This window comes from Bos grunniens, chromosome 1 (genome assembly GCF_055505025.1).
Source record: "Bos grunniens cultivar Pamir isolate PY7600 chromosome 1, Bosgru_T2T1.0, whole genome shotgun sequence".
Taxonomy (NCBI): domain Eukaryota; kingdom Metazoa; phylum Chordata; class Mammalia; order Artiodactyla; family Bovidae; genus Bos; species Bos grunniens.
Window position 1 is genome coordinate 53,080,434 of NC_141165.1, and position 22,084 is coordinate 53,102,517.

Consider the following 22,084-nt stretch of genomic DNA (forward strand, 5'->3'; position numbering starts at 1 on the left):
TAGTATTTGTTTTCAACATATTATATATAGCAGCAGAGCCCAGGAATAGTTATGCCACTCAGATATGAGGAACTTTTGCTTAAAGGGAAAAAGATATAGAAAAGTGCTTACTTGGGACTTAAAATAAATGTTAGTCCAAGAACAAATATTGTATTTAATACTTTGTAATATGCTAATTATTAAGATTAGAATACAAGTGAGAGAAGTCTCTAAATTTTCTTTATTTATATTTTTACATCTGTGATATATAGGATTCACCATGGAATGGAACTCAGAGTCCCTAAGGACCTTCTTATTTGGGTCTATTGTCATTGCCGTTTAGTTGCTAAGTCGTATTCAACTCTTTTGCAACCCCATGGACTGGAGCCCACCAGATTTCTCTGTCCATGGGACTTAAAGGCAAGAATACTGGGGTGGGAAGCCATTTCCTTCTCCAGGGAATCTTCCCAAGTCAGGGATTGAACCATGTCTCCTGCATTGATAGGTATATTCTTTAACACTGAGCTACCAGGGAAGCCATATTTGGGTCTAATTGCAGTATTAAATGTAAGTTCAAGGTTACTGGGCTTTCCAGTATTCTTGGTTGGGAAATCCCATGGACAGAGGAACCTGGTAGGCTATAGTCCATGGGGTCACAAAAGAGTCAATCATGACTTTGTGACTAAATAGTAACAACAACAGGGTTACTACAACCAGAATGCTTTCCATAGCATGTGAGAAACCAATGAACCAACAGTATTATTCCCATTTTCCTTTTCACACTTGATTCTAGAGGTTTGCCGCTTTTCCCACATCTCTTCTGTCTAAGCACATGTTAAGATTGTACTTCCCTGCCATGATGCTATTGTGAGTTCAAAAAACTGATTTTTTTTTTTTTTTTTTGAGATTTTACTCTATTTTCAAATTGAGAGGTTAAATGTCAGAGTTTTATATTTATACCCTGACAGAAAATCTGAGGCCTCTGGTCAGAGAGAAAGAATTTATTACTCAAGAAAAAAGAAGGAACAGCCAAAGTAACACCATAACATTTGTCCCAAGCCCTGATCCACACACACATGGTGACAGCTGGATGGTATCTGCACACACATTAAAATGTAATAAAGGAAAGGAATTCTAAATTTATGAGACTCTGATCCTACATCTGCAAGAAGATCCAACCAGTCCATTCTGAAGGAGATCAGCCCTGGGATTTCTTTGGAGGGAATGATGCTGAAGCTGAAACTCCAGTACTTTGGCCACCTCATGCGAAGAGTTGACTCATTGGAAAACACTCTGATGCTGGGAGGGATTGCGGGCAGGAGGAGAAGGGGACAACAGAGGATGAGATGGCTGGATGGCATCACTGACTCTATGGATATGAGTCTGAGTGAACTCTGGGAGCTGGTGATGGACAGGGAGGCCTGGCATGCTGTGATTCATGGGATCACAAAGAGTCGGACACGACTGAGCGACTGAACTGAACTGAACTGATCCTACATCAGGATTCTAGTAACAGACCCATTTTTATATCAGGAAAGGGGAAAAAAAAGATATGTTCACTCTGCAGAGTAGACTAATATTTCCCTGTGGAAAATTTATGTCTTTCTCCTGAAGCATCTCTAGGGAGGAAGAAATCTCTATATGGACTATCCTAGAATATGTTCTTACACTAGTAATCCTCAGTTCAGTTCAGTTCAGGCGCTCAGTTGTGTCTGACTCTTTGCAACTCCATGGACTGCAGCAGGCCAGGAAACTCTGTCCATCAAAAACTCCCAGAGTTACACAAACTCATGTCCATTGAGTTAGTGACGCCATCCAACCATCTCATCCTCTGTCGTCCCCTTCTCCTGCCTTCAATCTTTCCCAGCATCAGGGTCTTTTCAAATTGGTCAGTTCTTCGCATCAGGTGGCCAAAGTACTGAAGTTTCAGCTTCAACATCAGTGCATCCAATGAATATTCAGGACTGATTTCCTTTAGGATGGATTGGCCGGATCTCCTTGCCGTGTAAGGAACTCTCAAGAGTCATTTCCAACACCAAAGTTCAAAAGAATCAATTTTTCTGTGCTCAGTTTTCTTTATAGTCCAGCTCCCCTCTTCATGATACTGGAAAAATCATACCCTTTACTAGACGGACCTTTGTTGGCAAAGTAATGTCTCCGCTTCTGAATATGCTGTCTAGGTTGGTCATAACTTTCCTTCCAAGGAGTAAGTGTCTTTTAATTTCATGGCTGCAGTCACCATCTGTAGTGATTTTGGAGCCCCCAAAAATAAAGTCTGTCACTGTCTCCATTGTTTTTTTTTTCTTTTATTTTTTTTTAATTTTTTATATTTTATTTTATTTTTAAACTTTACATAATTGTATTAGCTTTGCCAAATATCAAAATGAATCCGCCACAGGTATACATGTGTTCCCCATCCTGAACCCTCCTCCCTCCTCATTGTTTTCCCATCTATTTGCCATGAAGTGATCAGACCAGATGCCATGATCTTAGTTTTCTGAATGTTGAGTTTTAAACCAACTTTTTCACTCTCCTCTTTCACTTTCATTAAGAGTCTTTTTAGGTCTCCACTTCTGCCAGAAAAGTGGTACAATCTGGATATCTGAGGTTATTTATATTTCTCCAAGCAATCTTGATCCCAGCTTGTGCTTCCTCCAGCCCAGCGTTTCTCATGATGTACTCTGCATATAAGTTAAATGAACAGGGTGACAAGATACAGCCTTGACATACTCCTTTTCCTATTGGGAACCAGTCTGTTGTTTCATGTCCAGTTCTAACTGTTGCTTTTTGACCTGCATACAGATTTCTCAAGAGACAGGTCAGGTGGTCTAGTATTCCCATCTCTTTCAGAATTTTCCACAGTTTATTGTGATCTGCCCAGTCAAAGGCTTTGGCATAGTCAATAAAGCAGAAATAGATGTTTTTCTGGAGCTCTCTTGCTTTTTCCATGATCCAGCGGAGGTTGGCAATTTGATCTCTGGTTCCTCTGCCTTTTCTAAAACCAACTTGAATATCTGAAGTTCATGGTTCACATATTGTTGAAGCCTGGCTTGGAGAATTTTGAGCATTACTTTACTAGGGTGTGAGATGAGTGCAATTATGCAGTGGTTTGAACATTCTTTGGCATTGCCTTTCTTTGGGGTTGGAATAAAAACTGACTTTTCCAGTCCTTTGGCCACTGCTGAGTTTTCCAGATTTGCTGGCATCATCTTTCAGGATTTGAGGTAGCTCAACTGGAATTCCATCACCTCCACTAGCTTTATTCATAGTGATGCTTCCTAAGGCCTACTTGATTTCACATTGTAGGATGTCTGGCTCTAGGTGCGTGTTCATACGATCATGATTATCTGGGTCATTAAGATCTGTTTTGTATAGTTCTTCTGTGTATTGTTGCCACCTCTTCTTAATATCTTCTGCTTGTCTTAGGTCCAAACTATTTCTATCCCTTATTAAGCCCATCATTGCTAGAAACGTTCCCTTGGTATATAATTTTCTTGAAGAGATCTCTAGTCTTTCCCATTCTATTGTTTTCTTCTATTTCTTGACAGTGATCACTGAGGAAGGCTTTCCTATCTCCTTGATATTCTTTGGAACTCTTCATTCAAATGGGTATATCTTAGCTTTTCTCCTTTGCTTTTTGCTTCTCTTCTTTTCATAGCTACTTGTAAGGCCTCCCCAGACAGCCATTTTGCTTGTTTGCATTTCTTTTTCTTGGGGATGGTCTTGATCCTGATCTCCTGTACAATGTGATGAACCTCCATCCATGGTTCATCAGGCAGTCTATTTCTCAGATATAGTCCCTTAAATCTATTTCTCACTTCCACTATATAATTGTAAGGGATTTGATTTAGGTCATACCTTAATGGTCCAGTGGTTTTCCCTACTTTCTTCACTTTAAGTCTAAAGTTGACAATAAAGAGTTCATGGTCTGAGCCACAGCCAGTTCCCCGTCTTGTTTTTGCTGACTGTATAGAGCTTCTCCATCTTTGGCTGCAAAGTATCTAACCCATATGATTTTGGTGTTGACCATTCTGTGATGTCCATGTGTACAGTCTTCTCTTGTGTTGTTGGAAGAGATTGTTTGCTATGACCAGTGCATTCTATTGGAAAAACTCTATTAGCCTTTGCCCTGCTTCATTTTGTACTCCAAGGCCAAATTTGCCTGTTACTCCAGGTGTTTCTTGAATTTCTACTTTTGCATTCCAGTCCCCTATAATGAAGAGGACACTTTCTTTGGGTGTTAGTTCTAGAATGTCTTGTAGGCCTTCATAGAACCATTCAACTTCAGCTTCTTCAGCATTACTTGTTAGGGCATAGACTTGGGTTACCATGATATTGAATGGTTTGCCTTGAAAACTAACAGAGATCATTTTTTGTTTGTTTGTTTTTGAGACTGCATCCAAGTAGTGCTTTTTGGACTCTTTTGTTGACTATGATGGCTACTCCATTTCTTCTAAGGGATTCTTGCCCACAGTAGTAGACATAATGGTCATCTTAGTTAAATTCACCCATTCCAGTTCATTTTAGTTTACTGATTCCTAAAATGTTGATGTTCACACTTTCCATCTCCTGTTTGACCACTTCCAATTTGCCTTGATTCATGGACCTGACATTCCAAGTTCCTATGCAATATTGCTCTTTGCATCATCAGACCTTGATTCCATCACCATTCTCATCCACAATGGGGTGTTGTTTTTGCTTTGGTTCTATCTCTTCATTCTTTCTGGTGTTATTTCTCCATTGATCTTCAGTAGCATATTGGGCACCTACTGACCTAGGGAGTCATCTTTCAGTGTCCTGTCTTTTTGCTTTTTCATATGTTCATGGGGTTCTCAAAGCAAGAATACTGAAGTTGTTTGCCATTCCCTTCTCTAGTGGACCAAATTTTGTCAGAACTCTCCATCATGACCCGTCTGTCTTGGGTTGACTGTAAATGTCTTAGCTCATATCACTCAGAAATGTAAGATATGTATGGGTAATTGTCTCTCAAGAATTAGGCATGGTCAGATAGCCTTCAGTGGTTAATAATTTATGAATGGAAGTGATATTTATTCCAGATGGGATCTTCCAATAAGTGATTCAGTATGATGCTTCCTCCTTCCTCAGTGAGCAGCAAAAATATAAATGACAGATTCTACCTACAGTAGCTCCTTCATAGGTCACAGCCTTGTCGTGGCAGTGATGGTTGCATAACTCAATGAAGCTACGAGCCAGGCCATGCAGGGCCACCCACGATGGGTGGGTCACAGTGAAGAGTTCTGATAAAAATTGGTCCTTTGGAGGAGGAAATGGCAACTCACCCCAGTATGAGCAGTATGAATAGGCAAAAAGGCATGACACTGGAAGATGAGTCCCTCGGGTCAGAAGGTATCCTATATGCTACTGGGGCAAAGTGGAGGACAGTTATTAATAGTTCCCAGAAGAATTAAGTGGTTGGACCAAAGCAGAAATGATGCTCAGCTGTCGTTGTATCTGATGGTGATAGTAAAGTCTGATACAGTAAAGAATGGTACTGCAAAAGAACCTGGAATGTTAGGCCCATAAATAAAGGTAAATTGGATGCAGTCAAGTAGGAAATGGCAAGAGTGACCATCAAAATCTTGGAAATCATTGAACTAAAATGGATGGGAATGAGCGAATTTAATTCAGATGACCATTATATCTACTACTCTGGGCAAGAATCCCTTAGAATAAATGAAATAGCCCTCACAGTCAACAAAAGAGTCTGAAATTCAGTACTTGGGTGCAGTCTCAAAAACAACAGCATGATCTCCATTTGTTTCCAAGGCAAACCATTCAACATCACAGCAATTTAAGTATATGTACAAACCACTGATATCAAAAAAGATGAAGCTGACCAGTTTTGTGAAGACCTACAACACCTTTTGGAACACTAAAAAAGATGCCCACTTCTTTATAGGAGGCTGGAGTGCAAAAGTAGGAAGCCAAGTGATACCTGGAGTAACAAGCAAGTATGTCCTTGGAGTACAAAATGAAATAGGGCCAAGTACGACAGTTTTGTTAAGAGAACATGCTGGTCATAGCAAACATGCTTTTCCAACAAGACAAGAGACAACTCTATACAAACATCGCTAGATGGTCAAAACTGAAGTCAGAATCACTATGTTCTTTGCAGTCAAAGATGACAGGCTCCATACAGCCAGTAAAAACAAGACCTGGAACTAACTGTAGCTCAGATCATGAGCTCCTTATTGAAAAATTCAAGCTTAAATTGAAGAAAGTATTGAAAACCACTAAGCCATTCAGGTATGACCTAAATCAAATCCCTTATGATTATACAGTGGAGGTGAAAATAGATCAATGGATTAGATCTCATAGACAGAGTGCCTAAAGAACTATGGATGGAGGTTCATAACATTGTAAAAGAGGCAGTGGCCAAAATATCCCCAAGAAAAAGAAATGCAAGAAGGCAAAATGATTCTCTGAGGAGGCTTTACAAGTATCCAAGGAAAGAAGAGAAGTGAAAGGCAAGAGAGAAAGAGAAACATTTACCCAACTGAATGCAGAGTTCTAGTGAACAGCAAGAAGATATGAAAAAGCATTCTTGAAAGAACAATGCAAAGAAATAGAGGAAAAAAATAGACTGGCAAATACTAGAGATCTCCTCAAGAAAATGAGATATCAAGGGAACATTTCATTCAAGAATGAGCACAATAAACAGCAGAAATAGTAAGGAACTAACAAAAGCAGAAGAGATTAAGAAGAGGTGGCAAGAATACACAGAAGAACTGTACAAAAAAAGGTCTTAATGACCTGGAGAATCGTGATGGTGTTTTCACTCACCTAGAGCCAGACATCCTGGAGTGTGAAGGCAAGAGGGCCTTAGGAGGCATTAATAAAACAAATCTAATGGAGATGACAGAATTCCAGCTGAACTATTTCAAATTCTGAAAAATGATTCTGTTAAAGTGCCAGCAGCACTCAATAGGCTAGCAAATTTAGAAAACTCAGCAGTGGCCACAGGACTGGAAAAGGTCAATTTTCATTCCAATCCCAAAGAAGGGCAATGCCAAAGATTGTTCAAACTTCCTACTATACAACTGCATTCATTTTACATTAGTAAAGTAATGCTCGAAATCCTTCAAGCTAGGCCTCAACAATATGTGAACCAAGAACTTCCAGATGTACAAGTTGACTTTAGAAAAGGCAAGGAACCAGAGATCAAATTGCCAACATTCATTAGGTCATGGAGAAAGCAAGGGAGTTCCAGAAAAATGACTACTTCTGCCTCACTGCCAACACTAAAGCCTTTGAATATGTCTTTCACAACAAACTGTGAAAATTCTTAGAGATTGGAGTACCAGACTACTTAACATGTCTCCTGAGAAACCTGTATACAGATCAAGAAGCAGCAATTAGAACCAGACATGAAACAACTGACTGGTTCAGAATTGGGAAATGAATACAAGGCTGTATATCATCACCCTGCTTATTTAATTTATAAGCAGACAACATCAAGTGAAATGCCAGGCTGGATGAATCACAAGCTGGAACCAAGATTGCCAGGAGAAATAGTAACAACCTCAGATACGCAGATGACACCACTCTAGGGCACAAAGTGAAGAAGAGCTAAAGAGCCCTAAAATATAGGTGAAAGAAGAGGGTGAAAAAGCTGGCTTAAAATTCAACATTTAAGTACTAAGATCATAGCAGCCAGTCCCATCACTTCATAGCAAATAAATGGGAAAAAAAGTGGAAGCAGTGACAGACTTTATTTTCATGGGCTCCAAAATCACTGCTGATGGCTACTGCGGCCAAGAAATTAAAAGACACTTGCTCCTTGGACAGAAAGCCATGACAAACCTAGACAGTGTATAAAAAAGCAGACATCACTTTGCCACCAAAGTTCATATAGTTAAGGCTATGATGCATCCAGTAGTTATGGATGGATCTGAGAGCTGGACCATAAGGAAGGCTGAGCGCTGAAGAATTGATGTTTTTGAATTGTGGTGCTGGAGAAGACTCTTGAGAGTTTCCTGGACCACAAAGAGATCAAACCAGTCAATGCTAAAGGAAATCAACCCTGAATATTCACTGGAAGGACTGATGTGTTGAAGCTCTAGTACTTTGGCCACCTGATTCAAAGAGTCAACACACTGGAAATGACCCTGATGCTGGGGAAAATTGAAGGCAAAAGAAGAAGATAGTCGCAGAGGAGGAAATGGTTAGATAGCATCACCGATTCAATGCACATGGATCTGAGCAAACTCCAGGTGACTGTGGACAACAGAGGAGTCTGGTGCGCTGTGGTCCTTGGGGTCACAAAGAGTTAGATATAATTTAGTGACTGAACAACAGTAACAACATATAGTAGGTAGCTTTCCAGCATTACTATGATGTGAAACAAAGCCTATAGTAACCCTAGATATGCATGTAGGCAGGAAATAAACCATTTTTCTTTTACCTACTGAGATTAAGAGAATGGGCTTTTGTTACTGCACCATCACTTAATCTATAAAACATGCTTGCTCCTCGGAAGGAGAGCTATGATCAACCTAGACAGCATATTAAAAAGCAGAGACATTACTTTGCCAACAAATGTCAATCTAGTCAAAGCTATGATTTTTCCAGTAATCATGTATGGATGTGAGAGTTGGACTATAAAGAAAGCTGAGGGGTGAAGAATTGATGCTTTTGAACTGTGGTGTTGGAAAAGACTCTTGACAGTTCCTTGGACTGCAAAGAGATCCAACCAGTCCATGCTAAAGGAAATCAGTCCTGAATATTCATTGGAAGGACTGATGTTAAAGCTGAAACTCCAATGCCACCTGATGCGAAGAACTCACTCACCAGAAAAGACCCTGATGCTGGGAAAGACTGAAGGCGGGAGGAGAAGAGGCTGACAGAGAATGAGGTGGTTGGATGGCATCACTGACTCAATGGACATGAGTTTGAGTAAGCTCTGGGAGCTGGTGATGGGCAGGGAAGCCTGGCATGCTGCAGTCTATGGGGTAGCAAAGAGTTGGACAGGACTGAGTGACTGAACTGAACTGATATACCATGAAAAGTAAGTGTCATTTCTCTGCATTCTTGCTCCATTTACTTTATCTTCTAATACATATTATTGTTTTACTTAAAAGACAAAAAATAATATATTTGCTAGTCTTTGGTAGCTCTACACATTCTTTTCCTTTGCTCAGTCTTTATCTTAGCTATCCATGTCTCCAAAAGAGAAAACCCTGCTCATCATTCAAGACAAAGATTTAGTGTCACCTTTTAAACAAAGTCTTCTCTAATTACTCTGAAGCAAAATTATAATTTTCAAATACATTACTGTTTGATAATTATGTGTTGTATTTGTTTTCAAATTCTCCTTTATTTCATAGTCTTTTATATATACCTGTCATACAAGGAATAGGAGTAGGTTGCTAGAGGTCTGGGGCTTATATCAAAGGTTTCAGCCTTGCACAAATGAGACTAATAAATACTATGAGTTGCATGATTTTCAGTTTAAGATATTTATAAGCATCTAAGAGGTATGCCAAAGCATTTTTTATGAGTTAATACAATTGTTTTATAGAAAGTGTCTGGGAATGTTAATCATTCACAGTATCAAAATTTTAGCAATGCAAATTGCAACAAGGATGTATCTATTTTTATCATGAACCCAAATTTATTTACGTGCCTGCATGTATACAAAATAATAATTAAACTCAAATGCCTCAGGAGGCTAAGCATGTAAGTGGTTAGAGAGGCTTGTGACACTATGGGAAACTGGAGAGCATTGCTTCCTTTAAAAGAGGCAGCCATTAGAATACTAACAATTACACAATGAAGAAATGTAGGTCCAGTAACAGGAGATCTTTCAAATTATCATTCAGTACTGAACATAAATAATTCATTCAAAGAATACTTATTTTAAAAAGTTAGTGCAAAAAATTAACATTGCCCAGCTTTAACGGCAAGTTAAAAATATCATCTAACATCTATTCCATTAAAATTAATGAGCATAGCCATAAATTATCAAAAAAAAAAAAAAGAAAAACAATTCATTGATTTTATAGTTAGAATTACCACTATGAAATTCATCTTTTGCAAGTTATGTTGTTCTGATGCCTTTGTCTTTAATCATTCAAAATAGCATAGAAATTTATTTTGTTTTTAAATTATGTGTTTTTCAATAACAGATGGGAAGATACTATCACTTTTACCATATTATGTAATTGCTTTTGTTTTATTCTCTGAAAACTCTAATTGCTTTAAAGATTATATATTTCCTGTTTAAAATTCCCAACAATTGTATTCTATTTGCATTTTTCTCTCTCAAGAATTGTGCGAAGAGAAATATTGTTTCAAAGAGAAATATTGTAGTTTACCCTATCCCATCCAATTTTTATTTCTCAAAAGAAAAGGATAGTTTCAATTCCTTGGTCTTTTTTCCCAAATATTAATTTGTTCTAAATTGAAAATGATTGATAGCTATCTTTTGAAGAGCATGATGTTGGTTGGTTCCCAACAAGAAAATGAAATGCTGTGAATTTAATGTTAGTCTACCTGGCAGAAGATAGAGGAATTCTTTCTGTATTTTTCTTTAAAATTAATTTTCTGAACTCAGTCTCAATTCATATACTAAAGTTTATAAGAAGAATCACATTTAAACTCAATATACCAGCCTACCATTAACAAATTGTCATTTTTCTCCAGATTTTGTTTGCAATACACATTGTACTCTCAGGAAAATATTTTTAAGTTGTCCTAATGATGACACCAAAGTTTAAAATATACAGAAAATTTGACCCAATAGTCCTATTACTCTTCAGCTGAGAACTTGTATTTCAACAAGCTTTGCACTGCTCTTTTAAAGGTACATCTGCACAGTATCCACAATGTACATTGGTCAATGGCCTTTTGTTTTAGAACAGGAAACAGTTTTTGGAATTTCTTTCCCCTACAGGTTCAATATTGCCACAGAAAGGGTGTTTTTGTCCAATTAGTACATTTCTTTGAGTACATTTATTGAGTTTTAAGATATCAAAATAAACATAATCTAATCTTAACCAGTAAAGTTCAATGTCAAAATCAACCTAAAACTCTTCACACAGGTTTTCTGATACTGACATGGTATGTTTGTTCTCTTAACATTTTTTGTATGTCATTAATGCAAAGCAATTGATCTAATTGCAATTAAGTACAGCATAACAACTACGATCACAGGATCTACAGTGAAATAACTTGCCTTCTGACCCTTATTACTCATGCACAGATTTAATTAAACGAGATTATGTACAAAAATACTTATCCCAGTCTTTAACACATGAGAAGCTTATATTTAATCCAAAATCACTTAACACATGAGAAGCTTATGTTTAATCCAAAATCACTGCAGATGTTGATTGCAGCCATTAAATTAAAAGACACTTACTCCTTGGAAGGAAAGTTATGACCAACCTAGATAGCATATTCAAAAGCAGAGACATTACTTTGCCAACAAAGGGTCCGTCTAGTCAAGGCTATGGTTTTTCCAGTGGTCATGTATGGGTGTGAGAGTCGGACTATAAAGAAAGCTGAGGGTCGAAGAATTGATGCTTTTGAACTGTGGTGTTGGAAAAGACTCTTGAGAGTTCCTTGGACTGCAAGGAGATCCAACCAGTCCATCCTAAAGGAGATCACTTCTGGGTGTTCATTGGAAGGACTGATGTTAAAGCTGAAACTCCAAGTACTTTGGCCACCTGATGCGAAGAGCTGACTCATTTGAAAAGACCTTGATGTTGGGAAAGATTGATGGCAGGAGGATAAGGGGAAGACAGAGGATGAGATGATTGGATGGCATCACCAACTCAATGGATATGGGCTTGGGTGGACTCCGGGAGTTGATGATGGACAGGGAGGCCTGGTGTTCTGCAGTTCATGGAGTTGCAAAGACTTGGACACAACTGAGCAACTGAACTGAACTGATTGTTGTATTTCATGTGTATGAACCCCTCCCAACACTCAAGAAGGGACCCTAGAAACATCCTCACATTTTCTTACATGTTTTATTATTTTTACAAAGTAAAAATAGTTTAACTGTAGTGATTCTTATCTCTTTCATTTAGTATTTCCTCTTCATCATTTTTGTGTGTGTATCAGTCAAGTACAATGCCATGGACATTTTCACAATCAGGCTAAGGGGAAGTTAACTTGCACATACATTTAGTTTAGGGTTAGGAGATTTATGTATAGGTTCTGTATAATTTCTGTGTATTATTACAATATTAATTTTCTCCACTATATAAAAACTAACTGTAGATTTAGTGGCTAAAAACAATATTGATGTTTTATCTAAAATTCATGAAAGTCAAAGTCTGAACATGGCTGTGCAAGGTTTTATCACTGGGGTTTTACAAAGCATAAATCAGGTGTTAGCCTGACTTTTTTCCTTTCTGTAACTTAGGGTCCTTTTTTAAGAATATGGGTTTTAGGTAATTAAGCTCTTTGCATTTGTAGGACCCAGGCCTCCATTGTCTTTCTGTCTGACATACATATGTCTCCCTCAATAGACCTTCTTAGATTGCCACGCTATGATTTCCTTACTTAACAGCCCAGCCCCTTTAATAGGGCTTACTTAACTAGGTCAGACCCAACCAAGATGATCAACTTCCTGATCAACTTAGAGTCAACTGATTTAGGACCTTCAGTTCAGTTCAGTTCAGTCGCTCAGTCGTGTCTGACTCTTTGTGACCCCATGAATCACAGCATGCCAGGCCTCCCTGTCCATCACCAACTCCAGGAGTTCACCCAGACTCATGTCCATCGAGTCAGTGATGCCATCCAGCCATCTCACCCTCCGTCGTCCCCTTCTCCTCCTGCCCCCAATCCCTCCCAGCATCAGAGTCTTTTCCAATGAGTCAACTCTTCGCATGAGGCGGCCAAAGTACTGGAGTTTCAGCTTTAGCATCATTCCTTCCAAAGAAATCCCAGGGCTCATCTCCTTCAGAATGGACTGGTTGGATCTCCTTGCAGTCCAAGGGACTCTCAAGAGTCTTCTCCAACACCACAGTTTAAAAGCATCAATTCTTCGGTGCTCAGCCTTCTTCACAGTCCAACCCTCACATCCATACATGACCATTGGAAAAACCGTAGCCTTGACTAGATGGACCTTTTTTGGCAAAGTAATGTCTCTGCTTTTGAATATGCTATCTAGGTTGGTCATAACTTTTCTTCCATGGAGTAAGCGTCTTTTACTTATAGTTATAGAATCCTTTCACTTTTTTCATATAACTCAGGGGTCCCCAACAACTGGATCTAATGCTTGATAATCTGAGGAAGATATGATGCAATAATAATAGAAATAAAGTGCACAATAATTGTAATGTACTTGAAGCATCCCCAAACCATCCCTCCCTCTCTACTCCCAGTGCATGGAAAAATTGTCTCTCATAAAACCAGTTCCACATGCCAAAATGTTTAGGGACAGTTGATATAACTAAACTTAATAAGCAGAGTGCTAGATATTATATTCACAGTTATGCTCAACTCAAGCAGAAAGGATTACACAGGGTGTGTATACCAAGAGACTAAACTCTCAGAATTCATCTTGGAATTCTACCTACCATAATGAAATACTGCTAGCCATACCAGAGTAGATATGGCTTTCAGGAACATGCTTAGCAAGTTCTCTGATGACTCACTAGGCAATGAGACACTAAACAGCAGAGTCAGGTATCACATAATGACATGAATGGGTTTTCAGTGCCAAGTGGTAAAGATATGAGGGTATATAAATCTAAGACAACTTGAAATTTCCTGAAGTCTGACAGCACGCATAAAAATTAGAATTTTCAACTTTGACAGTAATCAAAAAATTTTACATTATACTAATAACATATGAAGCTAAAGGAAACAATTCAAAACATCAAATTATAAAAATCAGATTCCAGTCAACCATGTCAGAGCAAAGACTAAACTATATTTCTCTTTGGAAAATCTTATTTAAAGGACAAAACTGTAGAATATGTAAGAATATATTATAGAAATGCTGTTGCAGTTACCATTGTTGCTTTTTTTTTTTTTTTATGGCTCTTTTCAGTTTATTGCATGAAGGAGTTACACTAGTCCAAGTTAAAAGCAGACCCCAAATGGTTACATTATACAAGCTGTGAGGTTTTTAAACTTGTGACAAGGGACAGAAGGGAAATTCTACTCATTGCAAGGAAATCCTCACTTAAGCTTCAGTGAGCCAAAAGCACTTAAAACCCATGAACCTTCAGCTGGTCGTCCTTAGCCAGTCCAATCTCTACCAGGAACTGGCATATGTTCTTGCGCTGGTCACCCTGTAGCTGAATTACTTCTCCATATTCTGGATGCTCAATTACAGTACCATTGCAGGCAAATTTCTTCTTAAACGCCTTCACTAGTTTCTTTTTATCGTAATCATCAGCGATCCCTTGGACACTAGTAAGGGTCTTCCTGCCGTTTCTCTGTTGAATTCTTATATGGATATAATCCTCAGTGCCAGCAGGAAGCAGATCATCACCCTTACTTGCATCAGCAAAGGGGTCGAAAGAGTGGAGGTTCTGGATAGCGGACATACGATACGATTCCTTTTCCTCGGTGGAAACGGCCTGCGGAAGGCGGCGGCGGGAGAAGGCGGGCAGGGGGGACGGAGCGTCGGGAAGCGAGGGGGCTCAAGGGGGAGGCTGCTGAGTCCTCGGCGGCGGCTCAGTGACTGGGCATTGTTGCTTTTTAAATTGTGGATATATGTGACATTTGACAGTTTTTAAAATTATGTGATACTAGATCAGATCAGTGGCTCAGTCGTGTCCGACTCTTAGCGACCCCATGAATTGCAGCACGCCAGGCCTCCCTGTCCATCACCAACTCCCGGAGTTCACTCAGACTCACGTCCATCAAGTCAGTGATGCCATCCAGCCATCTCATCCTCTGTCGTCCCCTTCTCCTCTTGCCCCTAGTCACTCCCAGCATCAGAGTCTTTTCCAATGAGTCAACTCTTAGCATGAGGTGGCCAAAGTACTGGAGTTTCAGCTTTAGCATCATTCCTTCCAAAGAAATCCCAGGGCTGATCTCCTTCAGAATGGACTGGTTGGATCTCCTTGCAGTCCAAGGGACTCTCAAGAGTCCTCTCCAACACTACAGTTCAAAAGCATCAATACTTCGGCACTCAGCCTTCTTCACAGTCCAACTCTCACATCCATATATGACCACAGGAAAAACCATAGCCTTGATTAGACGAACCTTTGTGGGCAAAGTAATGTCTCTGCTTTTGAATACGCTACCTAGGTTGGTCATAACTTTCCTTCCAAGGAGGAAGCCTCTTTTAATTTCATGGCTGCAGTCATCATCTGCAGTGATTTTGGAGCCCCCCAAAATACAGTCTGACACTGTTTCCACTGTTTCCCCATCTATTTGCTATGAAGTGATGGGACCGGATGCCATGATCTTCGTTTTCTGAATGTTGAGCTTTAAGCCAACTTTTCCACTCTCCTCTTTCACTTTCATCAAGAGGCTTTTTAGTTCCTCTTCACTTTCTGCCATAAGGGTGGTGTCATCTGCATATCTGAGGTGATTGATATTTCTCCTGGCAATCTTGATTCCAGCTTGTGTTTCTTCCAGTCCAGCATTTCTCATGATGTCCTCTGCATATACGTTAAAGAAGCAGGGTGACAATATACAGCCTTGATGTACTCCTTTTCCTATTTGGAACCAGCCTGTTGTTCCATGTCCAGTTCTAACTGTTGCTTCCTGAACTGCATACAGGTTTCTCAAGAGGCAGGTCAGGTGGTCTGGTATTCCCATCTCTTTCAGAATTTTCCACAGTTTATTGTGATCCACACAGTCAAAGGCTTTGGCACAGTCAATAAAGCAGAAATAGAGGTTTTTCCTGAACTCTCTTGCTTTTTCCATGACCCAGCGGATGTTGGCAATTTGATCTCTGGTTCCTCTGCCTTTTCTGAAACCAGCTTGAACATCAGGAAGTTCATGGTTCACATATTGCTGAAGCCTGGCTTGGAGAATTTTGAGCATTACTTTACTAGCATGTGAGACAAGTGCAATTGTGCGGTAGATTGAGCATTCTTTGACACTGCCTTTCTTTGGGATTGGAATGAAAACTGACCTTTTCCAGTCCTGTGGCCACTGCTGAGTTTTCCAAATTTGCTGGCTTATTGAGTGCAGCACTTTCACAGCATCATCTTTCAGGATTTGGAATAGCTCAACTGGAATTCTATCACCTCCAACTAGCTTTGTTCATAGTGATGCTTTCTAAGGCTCACTTGACTTCACATTCCAGGATGTCTGGCTCTAGGTCAGTGATCACACCATCGTGATTATCTGGGTCGTGAAGATCTTTTTTGTACAATTCTGTGTATTCTTGCCATCTCTTCTTAATATCTTCTGCTTCTGTTAGGTCCATACCATTTCTGTCCTTTATCGAGCCCATCTTTGCAAGTAATGTTCCCTTGGTATCTCTGATTTTCTTAAAGAGAAATCTAGTCTTTCCCATCCTGTTGTTTTCCTCTATTTCTTTGCATTGATCACTGAAGAAGGCTTTCTTATGTCTTCTTGCTATTCTTTGGAACTCTGCATTCAGATGTTTATATCTTTCTTTCTCCTCTGCTTTTCACTTCTCTTCTTTTCACAGCTATTTGCAAGGCCTCCCCAGGCAGCCATTTTTCTTTTTTGCATTTCTTTTCCATGGGGATGGTCTTGATCCCTGTCTCCTGTACAATGTCACGAACCTCAGTCCATAGTTCATCAGGCACTCTATCTATCAGATCTAGGCCCTTAAATCTATTTCTCACTTCCACTGTATAATCATAAGGGATTTGATTTAGGTCATACCTGAATGGTCTAGTGGTTTTCCCTACTTTCTTCAATAGAGGTATAGGCAATTGGATGAAAGTAGTGAAAAAATACAAACTTGTAGTTTAAAATAACTAAGTATTAGTAGTAGAGATGTAATATATAATAGAATAAATATTAATATAACTAACACTGTTCTATGCTATATTGAAAGTTGAGAATAAATCCTAAGAGTTCTCATTGCAAGGAAATTTTTTTTTCTATCCTTTTAATTTTGTGTATATATGAGATAACAGATATTCAATAAATTTACTGGGGCAGTCATTTCATGATGTAAGTTATCATGCTGTATACCTTTAAATTTATACACTGCTGTATGTCAATTATATTTCAATAAAACAGAGGAAAATTGTTTAAATTTGCAATGTGTTTTAATTACTTTATTCAATCTAGAAATATTTAATTTTGAATCATTCTTTCCCTTGAAAAGGCTCTGTAGTTTATAAAATTCCATTTCTACAAAACTTTTTCTCTGTTAACATTACAATGGTTATTGTTAAGCTTTAAATAAGTTTGGGGTCACATATCCCCAGTTGTCTGTATTGAGGGAAAACTGACTCATGGTCATTAATATTAAAAACAGAAAATATAAATAAAGATGAACACTGCTAACATTTCATGGTAGAATCAAGCTGCTGCTGTTGCTGCTGCTGCTAAGTCACTTCAGTTGTGTCCGACTCTGTGCAACCCCATAGACAGCAGTCCACCAGGCTCCGCCATCCCTGGGATTCTCCAGGCAAGAACACTGGAGTGGGTTGCCATTTCCTTCTCAGCTGCCATCCTCTAAATAATCTGGATATGCATTTTATTGGTTATCTTTCTTATGAGTATAGATCCACTGGTTGGATGTTTCTTATAGGTTTTCTTTTAAAAATCCTATCCATAAAGCATCATATAATAGTTCATGTTCTGTTTTCTTAAAAATTGAGCAAGAACTTAAAATCAACTGCAAAGCAATCTGAGGGCTGACTTCTAAGTTTCATGCTATTTTTCCCTAAGAAAGTATTTTTTTATACAACCCAGTTTGTTAAATACTCTATAACATATTAACTTATGTATCACAATGTCAATGGAGACAATAATCAGTCTGTAGGAATACAAAAGAGTTTTATCTGAGCAAAAACGAGCACTACAGCCCAGTAGAAACAGGTTCAAGAAGCACTAAAATAGTGTTCCATCAGACTACAAAATGGCTTATATACACAAAAACTGAAGAATTACATAAATTGTAAACTATTACAACTGGAGCTGGCAAGAAGGAAAGATGCTGGTTAAAAGAGGATTTGTTGGGGTATGAAATGGCTGCATAGTTACAAGGGAAGAACTTGAGACCACAAATCTGTATGTTGTAGCTGCTAGCAGACATTGTTTTGAGAGAACTGGTGTTGTCCTTTAATCTAATACAGTTCAGAAAATTCAAGTTCTCAGCGATACAGAAACTTGTCTGAAAGTACATCCACAATGGCCACCCAGATCCATTTTGGATGCCTGAACCAGTTACTCCAATCTGATTTCTAAATGCATTATTTTCTTTAATGGTTAAGGCAGATGTACAACACATGTTTAATAGGTCGTGAAATTTTCAAATGAAGCAACTAACAAAGAAGGCTGAGTGCGAATAATTGATGCTTTCAAACTGTCAGCCTGAAGAAGAGAGAGTCCCTTGGATAGCAAGGAGATCAAACTAGTCAATCCAAAAGGAAATCAACACTGAACAGTCACTGGAAGGACTAATGCTCAAGCAGAAGCTCCAGCATTTTGGTCACCTGATGTGAACAATAGACTCATTGGAAAAATCCTTGATGCAGGGAAGATTAAGGGCAAGAGGAGAAGGGTGTGGCAGAGAATGAAATGGTTGGATGGCATCACCAACTCTAATGGACATGAGTCTGAACAAACTCTGGGACATAGTGAAGGACAGGGAATCCATGGGGTTGCAAAGAGTCAGTTACCATTTAGTGACTAAACAACAAGGGATTAATCTCCAAAATATACAAACAGCTCATACAGACCAATATCAAAAAACAAACAACCCTACCAAAAAATGGAAAGAAGATCTAAATATACATTTCTCCAAAGAAGAGATACAGATGGCTAAAAAGTACATGAAAAGATATGCTCAATATCACTAATTATTAGAGAAATTCACATAAAAACTACAATGAGGTATCCCTGCACACCAGGCAGAATGGCTATCGTCAACAAATCTACAAAAAACAATGTATGTTGAAATGTGGAGAAAAGAGAGCCTCCTATACCGCTATTGGGAATGTAAAGGTGCAGCCACTATGGAGAACAGTAAGGAGGTTCCTTAAAAAACTAAAAATAGACCTACCATACAATTCAGCAATCCCACTCCTGGGCATATATCCAAAGAAAACTATAATTTGAAAGATACATGCACTCCAATGTTCAGTGCAGCACTATTTACAATAGCCAGGACATGGAAGCAACCTAAATGTCCATCAAAAGAGGACATCATGAATTATACATATGCATGTATTCAGTATTGTTAAGATTATTTTCCCATATAGACCATTACAGAGTACTGAGTTTCTTGCATTACAGGGTAGGTCTTTATTAATTATCTGTTTTATATATAGTAGTGTATACATGATAATTCCTATCTCTCCTTTAGTCCCCTTACTCCCTGGTAAGAATAAGATGTAAGTACATGTTTAGCCATGATTTTGACCTCACTATAGCTCATCTGGGTTTCCCAGTTGGTACTAGTGATAAAGAACCACCCTGTCAATGCAGAAGACGTAAGAGATGCAAGTTCGATCCTTGGGTTGGGAAGATCTCTGAGAGGAGGTCATGGCAACCCACTCCAGTTTTCTTGCCTGGAGAATGCAGACAGAGGAGCCTGGAGGGCTACAGTCCATAGGGTCACAAAGAGTCAGATACAACTAAAGTGACTTAGCACACACACACATAGCTAATTTAATACGATCTGGGCATTTTTTCCTAATAATTTATTTGAAGTATATGCCATAACTTTTTGCATACAGTATACAGTAATATCTGCATTATTTCCTTGTATTATTCCTTTCTTTTGCAATTTTACATGTGTCTTTTCTACTAAAAGAATGACATCTGACATTTTCAATATTTTATCATGCTAATCACCCATACACTGAATTTTTAGTTATATAATTTCTAATTTCTAGAATATTTATTCACATGCTTACTTTTATATTCTTACTATTTTCCTTGATGTTGAATAAAGCCTTTAAGGTTGGCAGATATGTCAAACAAAAATATAGAGCACTGAGTTCAATTTTAGTTTCAGACAATGACAATAAATATTTAGGACATACTTATAAAAAATCTGATATTCAAATCAAACTGGGCATCCAATACTTTATCTGGCCATTCTATTCTATCACTTTTTATTGAAATTTTAATTAGTGTATTTCTAGTAGTTATTGTCTAACAATGAAATTACATGATTCTGTACTTGCTTCCCACAAAGTTTTAGACATAGTTCTGAGTATTAGTACTGTTTTTTCACTTAAACATAATATTCCATTTATCTTTTTGACTGCATTTTTACTCAGTTACTATGTAGAGTTTTAAATGTGGATGTTTGAAATACTTAGCATTCTATCTAATCTTTTTATTAATGTTTCTACAGTTTTATCTGACATTATGCACAATTTAGTTGAATTATGGAAATGTAGTGAATATTTATACTTAAAATATGATTGACAATAGAGAGATGATATGTCAGGCACTGTTTTTAGTAAACAAGGAAGAATATCTTAGATTAGCCTTATAACAACTTATGCAAAAACTGTTATTTCCATTTTATAGGCAAGGAATCTATGATTCATTAAGTTTAAATAGCCTTTTCCAGGTGTCACATTTCACATATAAAGTTGTTAGAGTGAAACCTGAACACAAATGATAATCTCACTTGTGAAAGTTACTCAGTGTGTCTGACTCTTTGTGACCCCATGGACTATACAGTCCACAGAATTCTCCAGGCCAAAATACTGGAGTGGGTAGCCTTTCCCTTCTCCAGTGGGTCTTCCCAACCCAGGGATCAAATCCAGGTCTCCTACATTGCAGGTGAATTCTTAACCAGCTGAGTCACAAGGGAAGCCCTCTATACTGGAGTGGGTATCTTACCCCTTCTCCAGCAGATCTTTCCGACCCAGGAACTGAACCGGGGTCTCCTGAATTGCAGGCAGATTCTTTACCAACTGAGCTGTCAGGGAAGACAGATCTCATTTGGAGACCAACAGAAACCCAAGAACTGAGCACCATTCATTACCAGCAGCCCAAGATCAGAAACCTGCAGTGGTTCTTCTGAGTGCAAGAGAGGATGATCCTTCTTTCTCTAAACGTCTTACACAGTCTGTTATGCTCCATGCCAAAACTGGTAACACAGAACTAAGTAGTTCTTAGATTCATCCACTGTACTACCCCACTGGTATGTAAGCTGCCAACATGTTTGAGGAACAACAGTTCTCAGTTTCTGGCATACAGATTTTAATTCCAGAAAATCTCTTCTTCAAAGACAATGTATGGTGCAAAAACCTGCCTATTAGTTTTGTCTTTTAAAAACTAATTAATTTATTTTAGTTGAAGGTTAATTACTTTACAATATTGTGGTGATTTTTGCTATACATCGACATGAATCAGCCATAGGTATACATGTGTCCCCCCATCCTGAAACTGCCCCCACATCTCTCCCCACCCCATCCCTCTGGGTTGTCTCAGAGCACCAGCTTTTAGTGCCCTGCTTCATGCATCAAACTTGCACTGGTCATCTATTTACAGTTTGGTCTTTACATTAGTACTAACATTTTATGTATGTTGTATTACTTGTACTGGGCTTTTGACAGAATGTTTTTCTTTGAATCAAAAGTTTACCTTTGCTTCATGGATGGAAGAGTCTAATAAGCCTAACCCCGGCTCCTTTATATAAAAATCTCCCCATTCTTTCCTCAACATTATGAATTGCTAATAAATACATTTTATTAAAAAGCATTAAAGTTTCATCTCATAAGATAAATATTGACCTCAATTATAATATTAATCTTCAATATAGTTTATGCTTATAGGATTTATAAAAAAATCTTTTCTAATATATGCTTCTATTTCCAACAGTGATTTAATGCTAGGCTATTTTATATAAAAAGCATCAACTGCTATTTTAATTTTCCTTTAAGTGTTATGATTATGGAAATAAGATATTTATGCCACACTGAATTGCATTTGCCTTGAATTTCAATTTTCTCCATATGAAATATTTTTGTTTGTTTTTAGTATTTGT

The 22,084-nt window shown here is 38.3% G+C and overlaps 1 pseudogene; it reads right to left on the reverse strand.

The window, feature by feature from the left end:
* Window positions 1-13,979: 13,979 nt before the first annotated feature.
* LOC147379454 (eukaryotic translation initiation factor 1 pseudogene) lies at window positions 13,980-14,650 on the reverse strand (annotated as a pseudogene).
* Window positions 14,651-22,084: the final 7,434 nt, after the last annotated feature.